Here is a 12,329-nt window from a genome sequence, read left to right on the forward strand (position 1 = left end):
GACCACATCGTAGGGGACAGGATTCTCAGAGGTTCTTTTTTGTTAAAAAATAAAAAAGGAACAAGTCCCCTCTGTCCTAAGAAGCCTCCTTTCTACTCAGTGTTTTTTTTTTTTTTTTTTTTTTTTTTTTTTTTGAGACAGAGTCTCGCTCTGCCGCCCAGGCTGGAGTGCAGTGGCGTGATCTTGGCTCACTGCAAGCTCCGCCTCCCGGGTTTACGCCATTCTCCTGCCTCAGCCTCCCAAGTAGCTGGGACTACAGGCGCCCGCCACCTCGCCCGGCTAGTTTTTTTGTATTTTTTTTCACTGGGGTTTCACTGTGTCAGCCAGGATGGTCTCGATCTCCTGACCTCGTGATCCGCCCGTCTCGGCCTCCCAAAGTGCTGGGATGTTTTATGAAGGAGCAATAACAAGGAAATTGTGGATCAAACTCTCAAAGGATAGGAATAGAAAGAGCTTTCAGTGTTAGTTTTACTGAAACATAAACTGGTTTTACTTCTGCCAAAGAATCCGCAACTGACACTTTGATGCTCGACAGGTTTGCTACATAAGTAAATTAGGTAAAGAATGGAATGCTAGTGAAGGTAAAATGCTTAACTTGATGAAAATCCACTGGATCTAGAAGTAAAGTAGAGCCCACACCAGCAAAGCTGTACTAATGCAATCCACTACTAAATATACAAAGCAATGCAGGTCTAGATCCCAGAACTACATGCTCATCGTGACATTAGTCTCTGTACAAAGATCTTGGAGAAGCAGCTTCTTGGCAGTACCTTCCAGTATATTTATCACTCATATAACAAAAGCCTCCAGAAAACAGCCACCAGTACATATTTGCTGACTAGGCTATACACTCATTTCCCATCTGAACATTAGAATCTTTTAGGAATGCAAGAAGAGCCACATCTTTCTCTAAAATAATTTCCAAATATGTATCAATAGAAAAATCAGTAGCATTTCTATACAGCAATAATAATCACGCTAAGAACCAAACCAAAAGTCAATCCCATTTCTAATAGTCAAAAAAAAAAAAAAGAAAAGAAAAAGAAAACAACTCTGGGAATACATTTAACCAAGGAGTAATAGATGCCTATAAGGAAAACTACAAGATACTGATGAGAGTTAAGAGGACACAAGTAAATGGAAAAACATTCCATTCTCATAGATTAGAAGAATCAATATTGTTAAAATGACCATATTGCCCAAAGCAATCTACAGACTCAATATAATTCCTATCAAAATAACAATGACATTTTTCACAGAATTAGAAAAAAAAATCCTAAACTTCATATGGAACTGAAAAGAACCCAGTTAGTGAAAGCAGGCATCACATTTCCTAACTCCAAATTATACTACAAGTCTATAGTAATCAAACAGCATGGTACTGGTATAAACATAGACATATAGATCAACAGACAGAATAGAGGACCCAGTAAGGGAGGAGACCACCCCTCATATTGTCTTATGCCCAATTTCTGCCTCCAAAGAAAGAAGAAGTAAAAACTAAAAGGCAGAAATGAAATCCACAAGCAGACAGCCCGGCACCATACCCTGGGCCTGGAAGTTAAAGATCTACCCCTGACCTAACCGGTTATTTGCATTAAAAAGGCACTGTGAAGATCTCTGACCTGTTCATTTCCTTTCTAATTACCGGTGTATGCAGCCCCCAGTCACATACCCCCTGCTTGCTCAATCAATCACAACCCTTTCACACGGACCCCCTTAGAGTTGCAAGCCCTTAAAAGGGACAGGAATTGCTCACTCGGGGAGCTCGGCTCTTGACACAGGAGTCTTGCCAATGCTCCCAGCTGAAGAAACCACTTCCTTCTTTAACTCGGTGTCTGAGGGGTTTTGTCTGTGGCTCTTCTTGCTACACCAGAAATAAAACCACATACCTATAGCCAACTGATATTTAACAAAGTTGACAAAAACATACATCAGAGAAAGGACACCCTACTCAATAAAGGGTGCTGGGAAAACTGCATAGCCACATGCAAAACAATGAAACTGGATTTATCCATCACTATATACAAAAATTAAGATGAGTTAAAGACTGAAACGTACAATGTGAAACTAAAAATTCTAGAAGAAAACCTAGGAAAAATTCTTCTGGACATTGGCCTATGCAAAGAATTCAAGACTAAGATTTCAAAGCAAATGCACCAATAACAAATATAGACAAATGGGACTTAAACTAATGCTTCTATAGAGCAAAAGAAATAGACAATGAACAGACAAGCTACAGGTCGGAATAAAATATTTGCAAACTATGCATCTGACAAGGGACTAATATCTAGAATCTACAAGGAATTCAAACAAGTCAACAACAACAACAAAAGGATTAGGAAGTGAGCAAAGAACCATGGACAGACATTTTCCAAAAGTAAACATGAAAATGCCCAACAAGCAGATGAAAAGATATTCAACATAACTAATCATCAGAGAAATGCAAATTTAAACCATAATGAGATGTCATCTTATACCAGTCAGAATGGCTACTATTAAAAAGTCAAAAAATAACAGATGTTGGCAAAGATGCAGAGAAAAGGGAACATTTATATACTGTTGGTAGAAACGTAAATTAGACAACCTCTGTGGAAAACAGTATAGAGATTTCTCAAAGAATTAAAAATAGAACTACCCTTTGATCCAGCAATCCAACTACTGGGCATATAGCCAAAGGAAAAGAATCATTTTATGAAAAAGATACATGCACTCATGTTTATCACAGCACTAGTCACAAGAGACACAGAATCAACCTAAGTAACCATCAATGAATGATTGGATAAAGAAAATGTGGTATATATATATATGGAATACTATGTATCCATGAAAAAATAAAATAATGTCTTTTGCAGCTATATGTATGGATTTGGAGGCCATTATCTTAAGTAAAATATCAAAAACAGAAAGTAAAATACTGCATGTTCTCACTTGTAAGTGAAAGATAAATAGTATGCACACATGGACATACAGATTGGAATAACAGGCATTAGAGACTTGGAAAGGTGGGAGGGTGGGAGGCGGGTGAGGGATGAAAAGTTACCTAATGGGTACAATAAACACTATTCAGGTGATGGTTACGCTAGGAGCCCAGACCTCAGCACTAGGCAATATACCCATTTAACAAAGCTGTATTTGTACCCCCTAAATCTATTTTAAATAAATAAACAAGGTCACTGTATAATGATAAAGGGATCCATTCAGCAAGAAGATATAACAATTCTAAATATATATGAACTTAACACCAGAACATCCAGTTCCTCTAGCTTATATAGCAAATATATAGCAATATATAGCGAATATTATTAGATCTAAAGGGAGAGATAGACTCCAATACAATAATAGTTGAAGACTTCAACACCCTACTCTCCATATTAGGCAGATCATCAAGACAGAAAACCAACAAAGAAACATTAGATTTAAACTGCACTTCAGATCAATGTACCTAAAAGACATGCATGGAATATTTTATCCAATAGTGACAGAATACACATTCTTCTCATCAACACATGAAACATTCTCTAGTGTAGACCATATGCTAGACCAAAAAGCAAGTTTAAATTTAAAAAAAAATCAAAATCATATGAAGTACCTTTCAGATCACAATGGGATAAAACTAGAAATCAATAACAACAGGAACTTTGGAAACCGTACAAATACTTGGAAATTAAATAACATGCTTAACAGCCATTGGGTCAATGAAGAAGAAAGAAGGAAATAAATGTCTTGAGACAAATGAAAATGGAAACACAACATATCAAAACCCATGGGATGTAGTAAAAGAAGTGCTAAGAGGGAATTTCATAGTAATAAATGCCTATATCAAGAAGTAGAAACATTTCAAATAATCAAGCGAATGATACCCCTCAATAACTAGAAAAGCAAGAGCAGAACAAATCCAAAATTAGAAGAAGGAAAGAAAAAATAAAGATCAGAGCAGAATTAAATGTAATAGAGACTTAAAAATAATACAAAGGTCAATGGAATGAAAAGTTAGTTTTTTGAAAAGACAAAATAGATAAATCACTAGCTAGACTAACCAAGAAAATAAGAGAGAGGATGTGAATTAGCAAAATCACAAACAAAAAGGGACATTACAACTGATACAACAGAAATACAAGAAAGCATCAGAGACTTATAAAGAACTATATGCTAACAAATTAGAAAAGCTAGAGGAAATGGATAAATTCCTAGACACATACAATCTACCAAGAATGAATCAGGGCTGGGCACCGTGGCTCATGCCTGTAATCCCAGCACTTTGGGAGGCCAAGGTGGGCGGATCACCTGAGGTCAGAAGTTCGAGACCAGTCTGACCAACATGAAGAAACCCTGTCTCTACTAAAAATACAAAAAAAAATTAGCCTGGTGTGATGGCACATGCCTGTAATCCCAGCTACTTGGGAGGCTGAGGCAGGAGAATTGCTTATACCCGGGAGGTGGAGATTGCTGTGAGCCGAGATTGAGTCACTGTACTCCAGCCTGGGCAACAAGAGTGAAACTCCCTCTCAAAAAAACAAAACAAAACAAAAAACAAAACAAAAAAAAACAATGAATCAGAAAGAAAAACCTGAACAGACCAATAACGAGTAATGTGCCGGGTGGGGTGGCTCATGACTGTAATCTCAGCACTTTGAGAGGCCACAGGTGGGTGGATCACGAGGTCAGGAGATTGAGACCATCCTGGCTAACATGGTGAAACCCCATCTCTACTAAAAATACATAAAATTAGCCGGGCATGGTGGCGGGCGCCTGTACTCCCAGCTACTCGGTAGACTGAGGTAGGAGAATGGCGTGAACCTGGGAGGTGGAGCTTGCAGTGAGGGGAGATTGTGCCACTGCACTCCAGCCTGGGCGACAGAGCGATCTTCTGTCTCAAAAAAATAAATAAAAATAAAATAACAAGTAATGAGATTGAATCAGTAATAAAAAGTCTCCCAACAAAGAAAAGCTCAGCACCGGATAGCTTTACTTCCAAATGCTATCAAACTTGTAAAGAAAAACTAACACCTATTATTCTCAAACTATGTCAGAAAATTCAAAGGAGGAAATTCTTCTGAACTCATTCTGTGAGGCCAGTATTACCCTGATACCAAAACCAGACAAGAACATAATGGAAATAGAAAACTACAGGCCAGTACCCCTGACGAACACAGACACAAAAAAACTTCAACAAAATACTAGCAAAGTGAATCCAACAGCACCATAAAAGGATAATATATCAGATGAAAGGATGGTTCAACACATGCAAGTCAATAAATGTGATACCTCACAACAACAGAATGAAGGACAAAAACAATATGATCATTTCAACAGACAGAGAAAAGGAATTTTATAAAATTTAACTTCCTTTCATGATTACAACTCTTAACAAATTAGGCATAGAAGAAACATACCTCAGCATAATAAAGGTCATATCTGACAAATGTATAGCTAACATAATACTGAATGGGGAAAAGCTGAAAGAACTGTAACAAGATATTTGATATCCACTTCCACCACTTCATTTTTATTATTTATTTAGAGATTGGGTCATCATTTTTATTCAACATAGTACCGGAAGTCCTTGCCAGAGCAATCAGGCAGGAGAAATAAATAAATGTCATCTAAATTGGAATAGAGGAAGTAAAACTGTGCCTCTTTGTAAATAACATGGATATATGTATGTGTGTGTGTGTGTGTATGTACTATATAGACATGGATATATATATAAAAAAAATACATATATACTTACATGTGTATGCATGTATATAACCTAAAGACTCCACCAAAAACACTCTTAGAACCAATAAATGAATTTAGTAAAATTGCAGGATACAAAATCAACATATAAAAATCAGCAGCATTTCTATGTGCCAATAATAAACTGGCTAAAAAAGAAAACAATCTCATTTACAATAGCTAAGAAAAATAAAATACTTAGGAGTAAATTGAACCAAGAAAGTGAAAGACCTTTACGAGGAAAACTTCAAAACACTGATGAAAGAATGTTAAGAGGACACAAACAAATGGAAAGATATCCCATGCTCATGACTCAGAATAATTAATATTGTTAAAATGACCATACTATGCAAAGCAATCTACAGACTCAATGTAATCCCGATCAAAACAGCAATGACATTCTTCATATAAATACAAAAAAATCCTGAAATTTCTATAGAACCGTTAAAGAGCCCAAATAGCCATAGTGTTCCTGAGTAAAAAAAAAACAAAGCTGGAGGCATCACATACCTGATTTCAAAATATATTAAAAAGCTGTAGTAACTAAAACAGCAAGGTATTGGTATAAAAACAGACACATAAACCAATGAAACAGAATAGACACTCAAGGAATAAATGCATGCATTTATAGCTAACTGATTTCCAACAAAGCCATCAAGAATATAAATTGAGGAAAGGCATACTCGTCAATAATGGCACAGGGAAAACTGGATATCCAAGTACAGAAAAATGAAACTAGATTCCTATGTCTCACAATATACAAAAGTCATCCCAAAATTGATTAAAGACTTAAACATAAGACCTAAAAACTATGAAATTGCTAAAAGAAAATAGGGAAAATGCTCTCAAACATTGGTCTAGGCAAAAAATGTATGGCTAAGACTTCAAAAGCACAGCCAACAAAAATAAAATAGACAAATGGGACTATGTAAACTAAAAAGCTTCTATGCAGCAAAGGAAGCAGTCAACAGAGTGAGAAGGACAACATGCTGAATGAGAGAAAATATTTGCAAACCATTCATCTGCCAAGGAACTAATATTCAGAACAAGCAAGGAACTCAAACAACTTTTTGTGTTTTTTATCTAACACAACACAAAAACACCTGAGGAATTCAAACAACTTAACAGCAAAAAAACTAATAATCCCATGAAAAAGTGGGCAACGGATCTGAGTAGGCATTTCTCAAAAGAAGACATACCTCTCTCACCTCTGGTTAAAGGGGGGGAAAAAAGGACTTAAAAATGGACAACAGGTATGTGGAAAAAATGTTCAACATAATGAATTATCAGGGAAATGCCGATCCAAGCTGCAATAAGACATCTTACCCTTGTTAGAATTGCTCTTATCAAAAAGACAAAAAATAACAGATGCTTGTGAGGATGCAGAGAAAAGGAAACTCTATATTATACACTGTTGTTTGGAAAGTAAATTAGTGCAGCCATTACAGAAGACAGTATGAAGTTTCCTCAACAAACTAAAAATACAACTAACATAAAATCCAGTAGTCTCACTACTGGGTATTTATTCAAAGGAAAGGAAATCAGTATATCAAAGGGATACCCATATCCTCTTGTTTATGGCAAGACTATTCACCATAGCAACATATGAAATCAATCTAAATGTTCATTAATGGATGAATGAATAAAAAATGTGAATAAAATTGGAAAAAAAAGAAAATGTGGTATATATACTCAGTAGAATACTATTCAGCCATAAAAAAGAATGACATCCTGTCATTTGCAGCAATGTGTATGCAACTAGAGGTCATTATTGTTAAATGAATTAAGCCAGACACTGAAAGACAAATATTTGTTCTCATTCATATGTGGGAGCTAAAAAAGTTTTTTTCAGTGAGGTAGGGAATAGAATGATAGTTACCAGAGGCCAGGAAGGGTATGTGTGTGGCAGGGTGGTGGTGGAGAGGTTGGTTAGTAGGTACAAAAAATAGTTAGATAGAAATAGTAAGTTCTAGTGTTTGATAGCACAGTAGGGTGACTGCAGTTAACAACAATATATTGTATATTTCAAAATAACTAGAAAAGAAGATTTGAAATGTTCCCAACTCAAATAAATAATAAATGTTTGAGGTGATAGATATCTTAAATACCCTGATTTGATCATTACACATTTTATTCATGTATCAAAAATACCACCTGCATTCCATAAAAATAGTATATATTCCACAAATAGTATATATCAACAAAAAGACCACCATATTACAAGTAGACTAATACCAGAACAGAACAAAGGAAATCTCGCTAAGTGAGATTCTAACTAATGCATGCGCTTGTTTGCATCAATGAAAGGCATTTGGTACTTTTCTCCAAGTCCTTAAATACTTTAGAGATTCACCTTCACCCAGTATGCTTCTAATTCCTCCCTGGAATGACTTCAAATTACATGTGACTAATTTAAAGACACATTAACCCTAGCAACTTTATTTTTGTTATTTTGTTTTAAGAGAAAAGGACTTATTTTGTCACCCACACTGGTGTGCAGTGGCATGATCATAGCTCACTGAACCCTTGAACACCTGTACTGGACTCAAGCAATCCTCCCACTTCAGTCTCCTGGGTAGCAAGAACTACAAGTGGGTGCCACCACATCTAGCTAATTTTTAAATTTTTCTTGTAGAGACAAGGTCTTGCTATGTTTCCCAGGCTGGTCTTGAACTTCTGGCATCAAGCGATCCTCTGACTTTGGCCTCCCAAAGCACTGGGATTATAAATGTGAGCCACCACACCCAGCCAGCAATTATATTTTTTAACGTAAGCAAGTAGAGAGTGAGAAATTAAATTTAAAAAGCATCTTGAACTTGAAATAAAAGAAAGCTGTCTCCTAAAGCTAATTAACATGATAATTCTATTCTATGATAATAATTTGAGTGTGAAATTATGGAATCAAGATTTCCACTTCTCCCCATACATTTCATTTAACAAGTATTTATTGAGTGCCTCATGTGTGCCACAAACAACTCTAAAAAGTAGGGATATTCCAGTACAATAGAGAAAGATACAGTAGACAATTCCCCTTTCTTGAAACTTACATCCCATTTCTTTTTGGCGCAGCAGAGACAAATGAGTTAAATATATATTGAATATTAGATAGTGATAAATGTTATGTGGAAATAATAACAAAGGAATTAGGGAAGGCTTGGTTAGTTTTAAATACAGAGGTTGGAGAAGTCTCACTGAGATGACACTTTAGCAAAGAACTGAAGGAAGTGAATGAGTGAACAGTGCAGATTACTGGGAGAATGTTTTTGTTTTCAGCAGAAGGGGCAGCCAGTGAATGGTCATGAGACAGGAGTGTGCATGGCTGCTATGGTCAAGGAACAACCTGGGGCCACCTGAACCTGGAGCAGGATTAAGAAGAAATAGCACAGTATTTTGGGATTCAGTTTTTTAAGAAAAAGAAGAAATAGGAGAAGGTGAGCTCAGATGATATTATGGAATCTAGTGTCAACCTTTTTTTTTTTTTTTTTTTTTTTTTTTTTTTTTTTTTTTTTTTTTTTTTTTTTTTTTTTTGAGACAGAGTCTCACTCTGTCATCAGGCTGGAGTGCAGTGGTGATCTTGGCTCACTGCAACCTCCAGCTCCTGGGTTCAAGAGATTCTCCTGCCTCAGCCTCCCAAGTAGCTGGGATTACAGGTGCGTGCCACCACACCTGGCCAATTTTTGTATTTTTAGTAGAGACAGGGTTTCACCATGTTGGCCAGGATGGTCTCCATCTCCTGACCTCATGATCTGGCCGCCTTGGCCTCCCAAAGTACTGGGATTACAGACGTGAGCCACCGTGCCCAGTCGTGCCAACTATTTTAAGAATTTTGCCTTTTACTTAGTGACATCACAGTACTTACAAATTATCATTAACTAGTCAAGAGCAAACATAATACCATTTTGCTTAGATTTACTGATCTACTAGTCTATTTTCTTATGTATTAGAATGGTATCTTTATAATGTTCTGCTTAACATCACATACTAGGACACAGGACTTCTGATTCCTAACTTGGGACCTTTTCACTTATGTCTTGTTGCTATTTTAAAGAAATTAGTTCAAGGAAGGAAATTCTTTTCTGATTTTTAACACCATAACTGACATGCTGTCTTTTCCCATTCATGATCTCTTTCCAAGTTTACTAAACAATAGCTCAATTGTTCTAGACCCTCGTGTTGATTTGTTATCTAATTCTTATAACTTAAGAAATATTCCTTCTTGAGAAATAAGATCTGACCTCAAACTTCAAGGAGTGTTTTTTGCTCCTTTAAGCATTCTCATATGTATTATCTCTGAAAAATAAAAAAAGAAACCATAATATAAAGACATTGTTTTTTATTTTTCTGAAGGACACTAGCATCGTACTTTAGAAAAAAGCATATTAGTAAAAGTTTTACCAAATGAATACAATTTAAATTTTTTTCTTACTTAAAACTAATATCTACCTGATTGTTAACTTTTTCCCAAATGAGGAAAAAACTAATGACTTGTCAGAATTCTGGAAAAATAGCAGAGTAGGAAGCACCAGGAATTTGTCTCCCCTCCTAGATAACAATTGCACTGGCAGAATGTGTCCCCTGTAACTATTTTGGACTCTGGAGTCTACTGAAGACTCAAAACTTCCAGGGGAAGGCTTGAACAGTAAGATACAGTTAATTTCATCAATTTCAGATCTTAGCACAGCAACAGCTACACATCCTCCACCCCTCAGCTGCATGGCAGGCAGCTCTGCACATATTCCTGGATCAATCTGGACATGGCCTGTGGGAGCCATGGTAGGCAAATAGGAACCCAAATAAAATTTCTAACTATCAGAGATTTATTCTCTGATCACTGATTGTTGTTTCTGATCAAAGAGGGACAAGGGGGCAGGTGGCCATTGTTGTTGTACCTTCCATCATTGTTGTAAGCCCCTTCTCCTCTGGCTGAAGTAACTTCCAGGGGATTTAAAGGGATAGTGCCCTTCTCTCCTTTTATTTTTGTCTTTTCCCCCTTTTGGAAACTAGACATTAAAAACTAGGCTTTAAAAAAAAAAAAAACTACATATATTAGGAAATTAGAAAGTGAACATGCCACACCCAGAAAAAGGCACAGGCTCAAAAAGACTGAGAAAACCTTACTTAAGTTGACACCTCAGACTGATCCTTGGCAGAGAGACAGTCACACACACACACACACACACACACACACACACACACACAGAGAGAGAGAGAGACAGAGACAGACAGAGACAGAATAGCAAACCCTGCAGAAGTGAGAAAATCTAATTTCCACAGTTACACATTATTAGGTCCAAATGTCCAATTTACAACAAAGAAAATCACAAGCCAGACAAAGAAAGAGGAAAGTATAGCCCCTTCAAAGAAAAAAAAAATCAACACAAACTGTTCCCAGAAAAGACCTGATGACAGATATACTAAACAGATCTATTAAACAAATACTTTCAAACAACTGAAGATGTTCAGAGAACTAAAAAATTATGTGAAGAGACTCAAGAAAAAGATATGTGAACAAAATGGAAATATCCACGGAGATAAATCCTGAAAAGAAACCAAATAAAATTCTAGAACTGAAAAATAGACTAAATGAAATGAAAACTTTACTGGTAGGATTCAAGGACACATTTCAGCAAACAGAGGAAAGACTCAGCAAACTTAAAGACAAGACAATGGAAATTATCGAGTCTGAGGAAGAGAAAGAGAAAAAATTAAGGAAAGGTGAGCAGAGCCTTAGGGATCTGTGGGACACTGTCAAACTGACCGACATATGCATTGTGGGAATACCAGAAGAAGCAGAGAGAAAAGGGCAGAGAGAAATAATGGCTGAAAACTTGCCAGATTTAACAAAAGACATGACTATAAACATGTAAGAATCATTCAAAAACTAAAAGTAAGACGGACTCAGAGACCAACATTGAGATACATTATAATCAAACTTCCAAAAGAAAAAGACAAAAAATAATCAGAGTAAAGAGAAAAAAAAATGACTTGTCACAAACAAGGAATGTTCAATCAGATCAGTAGACTTCTCAACAGAAACCTTAGAGGATGAAACACAGTGGGCCAATATATTCAAAGTGCTAGAAGAAAAAAACTGTCAACCAAAAATCCCATATACAAAAAAACTATCCTTCAAAAAGTAAGGGAGGAGATGGGCACAGACGTGCATGACTCTAGTCCCACCTACTCAGGAGGCTGAGGTAGGAGGACTGCTTGAGTCCAGGAGCTTGAGTTTAACCTGGGCAACATAGTAAGGTCCTGTCTCTTACAAAAAAAAAAAAGGTGAGGAAGAAATTAAAACATTTCCAGATAAAAGCTGAGGGAGTTCATTATCATAAGACCTGCCCTGCAAGAAATACTCAAGGGAATCCTGCAAGGTGAAGTAGGAGGATACTAGACAGAAACTTGAAGCTGTATGAAGAAATCAAAATCTCAATAAAGGTAAATGCATGGACAATTATAAAAGCTAGTACTATTGTAATAATGGTTTGTAACTCCACTTTTTTGTTTTCTACATGATTTGAGACTAATACATTTTTACAAACAATTATTAGTCTAAAAATTAGTACCGTAACTGGTTTGTAACTCCACATTTTGTTTTATACATAATT

At 36.3% G+C, this 12,329-nt stretch overlaps 1 protein-coding gene across 1 annotated transcript in view; it reads right to left on the reverse strand.

The window, feature by feature from the left end:
- Positions 1–12,329, reverse strand: part of ZC2HC1B (zinc finger C2HC-type containing 1B) — a 66,447-nt gene that overhangs the window by 1,272 nt on the left and 52,846 nt on the right. The gene's annotated exons all lie outside the window — the stretch shown is intronic.

Source organism: Macaca thibetana, chromosome 4 (assembly GCF_024542745.1).
Source record: "Macaca thibetana thibetana isolate TM-01 chromosome 4, ASM2454274v1, whole genome shotgun sequence".
NCBI classification, from domain to species: Eukaryota; Metazoa; Chordata; class Mammalia; order Primates; family Cercopithecidae; genus Macaca; species Macaca thibetana.